Raw genomic sequence first — 6,000 nt, forward strand, 5'->3', positions numbered from 1 at the left:
TGAAGTCGCAATTTTTTACAGGCTCCCACTACCTGTTGGCATCTGGCATCTGTTAGCATCTAGTTCACAAACATTTTAGCCATCCCTGCTTATACAAGTAGTATTTTGTATAACAGCTAGTAGTTTTTAGTTGTCTGCGGTCTGTGGAGGCCTACTCCCACCCGTCGAGTACGGCTGTGTCGAGGGGGTTTTCCCCCGGAGTCATCGCGGAGGGACGGAGCGGTTCCACCTGTTGTGGCCTACGATCTGCGGTCTGTGGAGGCCTACTCCCACCTGTCGAGTACAGCTGTACTGAGGAGGTTTTTATCCCGGAGTCGTCGCGGAGAGAAGGAGTGGCTCCAGGCTTCGGGCTTGGCCTGCTTCCACCGGGCGTGTGCTGCTGTGCGGAGGGGGATTTAACGCGACTGGGGCCTGCTTTCCACCTGTCCTGGTTCTGCTGTTGCGGAGGCCTGCTCCCGCCTGTCGTGTGCTGCGGTGTCGTGTGCTGCTTGCTGAGGAGTCTTTCCCCCCTGGGGATACCGCGGAGGGACCGGAGCGCTTCCACGCTGCTGCTTTCGCCTGCCCTTTGCTGCTGTGCTGAGTTGCCCCAGACAATCTGCTCGACAAAATATGTTTGTCTTTTTTGTTTCCCTGCGATGATGGTTCTTCAGGACTGTTTCTTGCTCGACATTAAGGACTGCCCGATGGCCCGGGGCCATCTAGTATTTAGCTCGGGCCATGAAACCTCACCTGCTGGTTTCCCGATCGGGCAATCTATTATACCAGTATCATGCAGCTCGCGGATCCAGTAATGAGTGACCCGACAGTAAAACTAAACATATCTATAACTAGTTTAGGTAGTTTGAGAGGTAATTAAAATAGCTACGTGTGATATTCTAACCTGAAGTGTGTGTTTTGTCCGCTCACCGCTTCATGTGATCATGCAGAGCTGCGTGTCGACTCGTCAGCAGCAGCTGATCTCTCTCTCCCGTCAGATTAGACTTCACTCGCGTTTATGTCCATATCGATCAGATCCAGCTAGTTTTAGCTAATGATATGACTACCTTATTATTAAAAGACACCGTGACCTAAACAATAAGTGTCGCTATGCAAGTGGGTGAGGCCACAAAGTATAGCGCAGCATTATGCATTTGTTTACATGCCCACCGGAACCCCGAGGCATTAGCAACAGATCAACGCACAATCAACCCATACAGCACATCTCTTTCTCCACATTAAGTGTTACACATTAGAATTGACTACTCTTGTCTGTCACATACTCTTCTTGTCTGTCACATAAGTGGCGCAACTGAAGCGGTATTGCGCTAAAGGGAAATTATTTTGAACGGACATTTTGACCGAAGAGATTTAGATTTGCTTGCTAACGGGAACTCTGACTTAGCCATTGTGTGTGCTTCGCGGGTGCACTCGGCTGCTCGGGTCTGCTCTGTCAGCTTCTGGATGAGGAAGCATTCCTTCGACCAACTTACAGTAGATAACATTATAGCATAAATAATGTTTGTTTTGGCAGTTATAACTGCATGTAATGTTTTCTACTTGTTTACATCTGGGAAGGCATTTGCCTTCATCAGATGGAAAGTGTCTTGACCAACAACTTAAGTATTTATTATAGGTATGCAGGGCATGCAAGCGAGCAAACACAAACAAGTGAAATGAAGAATACAATTGAAATTGTAATATTGTGCTGGTTCATCTTATAATTCAGTCTACAGAATGCACCAGACAGCATCTAAGACCTGCACAAATCTAAATGTTCTAGGGGAGGCCCCCGAAACCCTTCGTGCGTCATTTCGCCCGCGCGCATTTTTCAGGGCAATCTCTATTGGGCTCAGGGCCATCTGTAAATTAGCTTCGATGGCCCACAGGGCCATCTCCCAAAATCCTTAATGTCATGCACTGACTAGCAAAACTTTTATCGCAACTAGACTACAAGGAAATAGTGCTACTTGGAGATTTTAACTGGGACTGGTTAACTGCAGTGTCAGAGGATTTAATATTAGCATATTGCACTTTTGGCCACACCCCAATCAATAATATCTTAGCAACGTTCAGCATGGATAGGTTTTGACAGCAATGGCATGGGAAAAGGATTGTGTAAAATTTGAAAAGTGGCTTCTGCTCTTCACTTAACCAGTTCAAATATTGTATGGAGCCTGCAAAAAAGATGAGAAGATACACTAAAACTTGTCCACATGCATTTAAACACTAGGCAAAGTACTCAAAACCACCTCTGTGTGTCTTCAGGACCACATTGCCATGACGACACACACATGCAGACTCAATAGGTGAAAACAATACCAGCGTTGCTTTAGCAGCTGGTAATAATGGCTCTGAATTAGCAAAGAGTGACAGTTTAAAAAGTATGCAATTACCTAATTAATTATCTCTTATGCGCTGACCTATTATTTAATGTGCTTCAAAAGGACATGAATATCGCCATCACCAGTAACCGGTCCACCCCAGGATCTGACCATACGATAGCAACCATCGTGGTCAAGGGAAACAAATGAATGAGCAAGCATTCTGCGTTAAATGTGTTCATACTGTTTGAAATAATGACTGTCGGCAGTGTAAACATCTTTGTTACATCTTTTGTAAAATTGATGTGTGTGATCTGCAGGTTGGTGGCCATTGAGAGTTTGTTTCTGTAGTTTTACCAAAACTTTACAGATTTTACATATTTGGCACTGGTTTTAAGTATGCAAAGGCCTCGAAGTTCGTTGTGATGGCAGCATTTATTTGCTGTGTCCCCATGTCCCATGGTAATATGGCTAATGTGTTTATTTATTATTTGTGGAGCAAATTTAAATTTGTGTTATTTATCTTTTTTTTCAAGATTTAAATGAAGCTCAGCGCAAGTTCTTTCAGGAAGACTGGGTGTATATACATTCACTCCACAGCTGCTTATAATCAGCTCATCACAGGCATTCTCTTTAACCTATTACATTTCACCTCATTCTCCAGCAGCCAATCAACGTGCTGCAGCCAAACTATAAAATGGTTCTCCTCTCTCCTGCAGTCAGCTGTGATTTCAGGTGTTCATGCACCTTATCATATGGCATGTGTCAATAAATGTTCAAACAAAATGAATTGTCTCCTGATTGAAACATCATGTGTTGAAATAAACAACTGTAGTTCAAAATAGAAAGTGAATTGCCAAATATTTTTGTTGTGGAATCAATTAATTTCTTTCTTTAAAGGCAAAAACATGAAAAAGCTAAGAAAAAAAACTATTGAATACAATATATTTGGAGCGACTTAATTTATAAATTGTTGTCAACTTAAAAACGTGTGTTCACAATGATGGTAATTAAGTGCATACGACTTAAAATTCCTTTTAAATCATACGGTAAAACAAGTTGGAACAACTTAATTTTTTGAGTAATCAACTTAAAAACTTGTTTCCCAGATGAGGGTAATTAAGTACATACAACTTAAAATTCATTTTAAATCATGTGGTAAAACTAGTCGGAACAACTTAATCTTTTGAGTAATCAACTTCATAACTTGTGTTTATGCTACCAATTATTAAGTAAGTGGTAATTAAAAACACCTCTGATTGTAGAGGAAAAGCCTTTTCCCCTAACTCAAATAACTTTGTTGCTTTAACACAATTTCATTAGAAGTTTTCTTAACTCAATAAACATCGATGCAAACTGTTGCGTTGATTTTCTTTGTTGAGCCAAGGCATTTGTTTTTAGAGGTTGCTGTTCACCACTCCCCCTCCCTCCCGCTGAAATTAGGAATGAAAAGCGTAGTAATCATAGATAACACGGCAGGGTCCGTGACAGTTTGTTTTAATCTGATTTCAAATAAACAAAGTCTTGGTTTTAAGAATATTAAACTTGTTTCGCCAAATTCAGATGATAAATACAACTTTTAAGCTTGTAAAGGCATAATTACAAGAGGCAACTTAACGTCACAGCAGGCATAACAACAACCGGTGTTTCTTGTGAGGGTTTCCCCGGGAAACAAACACAATACACACAAATGCGTCACAGATTATTTCGCGGTATTTGAAATCATGTACGCAGCTCGCGACGTAACTAGGAGTCTAGTGGACGGTATCAGTGCTACAAGTAAAAATAATAATATATATATATATATATTTTATTATTAATTACGTTGTTTATAAATTAATCTGAGGGCCGCAAAAAGAGGAGGTGGGGGCCGCATGCGGCCCGCGGGGCCGCTATTTTCCCATCCCTGGTCTAGATGTTCGCCTAGGGCGCCAGATCTGGGGAGGCGCTGCGCTGGCAGATCTGGGAGGGAAAAAAACATTTTTGACCGTTGGTGCTTATCCTAAGTTTCGGCCTTGATGTAACAATATTCATAATTAAGTAAATGTAACACCCTTTTCGCCCCGGTTTCACGTTTCATTTGCCCTGTAAAATGGGCGCTGTAAGTGATGAAAATGGGGGATGTTGGCTTATCGCCCGCAGCTCACAGCCAAAATGGGAGAGGGAGAGAGGGAGGGTGCACCGGTACCGGCGCTGTTGTTATTAGAATCTGGTGCTAGCCGCAGATATAAGAAGAAGATGTGTCTAGAATAATGTGGAGGGAGAGTCCTCTCCAGTCAGACTGAGATGCTGATAACTACAGCTCAATGAGGTAAAGGACTCTTGAGTGTTTAGATCGTTCACTTTAGTCTAAGTTCAAACGGTTTGGTCACAATTTATGTAAACACATATTTCCAAGGCTCTCCTTTATAATTATTGGGATAAACAGGTTTGAAATCATTCCAATGTATACTATAGGACAGCAACCAAAAATATCCTTTAAGACTGGAGAGAAAAAGAAAATGCATAAATAAATAAATGTTAAGGTAAAAATAAATAATATGTGAATGAAAAACACAAGTCAAATAAGTTACATTCATTTGTTATTGGCTATGGTAGGTTATTGGTTATGTTCACATACTTATTTGATTACATCCACTTGTCTAAGATGACAAGAGACTTTCGACCCAAAACCAGCTGTTGACTTGTGGATGCAAGCAGCTAATGGCAGACTCAACCAGAGAGAAAGTAGTAGGCCTACATCATCAGCTACCATGTCTGACAGAGAGGAAGACAGTGAGGAGAACAGTCAGGAGGGTAGTGATGACAGCTTGTAGGATTACTGGTCGTGCTAATGTTGTCTTGTGTTCACCTCTGTGTGTTCTGTGTTCACCTCTGCATGTGCGTTCTGTGTTCACCTCTGCATGTGTGTTCTGTGTTCACCTCTGCATGTGTGTTCTGTGTTCACCTCTGCATGTGTGTTCAGTGCTGTGTGTCTGGCAAATAAAGACCCCTCAAAAGTTACGGTTTATTTCATTTTAAGGATGAGCACCAAGCAACATCTCCAGGTGCTCGAACCAGGGCAAAAAAGTTATGTGCACCCCTGTATATATATATATATATATATATATATATATATATATATATATATATATATATATATATATATATATATATACAGTCTATGAGCAGCACAACACACAGACACACTTCTTCTGTTCATGTCCAGAATAAAACAATCATGAACCATAAGGAGATCTGCCCCCTTGTGGTATAAACATGCATGTGCAGGTAGACAACCTCAGCCTTATGGATGCTACATTCCTCCTATAGTTCCGTCTAATCCAAAAATCGATTCACAGACGCTTGGCTCGGACAAAATACGTCTCAGGATAGCTTGTTTGACTCTTTACTTAAAACAAAAGGTATCAATTACAAACACATATTTTCACAAGTCAAAAAACTACGTTGCTCTGTGCTTCTTTTTCCTTCTCACACACAATCACCAGCAGCTGCCGTCGGCTATAACGTCTCGTAATCACAAAACAGCTGCGGTCGCCTATGCCGTCAATTCCACACGGCTGGTTCAAATAAATGATATAACACTATCAACAAAGGATTATAATATACAAATATATCAAATTATACATTTTAACATATCGTTACCTTCTTAAACTAATGGCCTAAGTCATATTTTAGAGAAAATGTTTTTTTGCATAAA

The sequence above is a fragment of the Notothenia rossii genome (genome assembly GCF_949606895.1).
Source record: "Notothenia rossii genome assembly, chromosome: 12".
Classification (NCBI taxonomy): domain Eukaryota; kingdom Metazoa; phylum Chordata; class Actinopteri; order Perciformes; family Nototheniidae; genus Notothenia; species Notothenia rossii.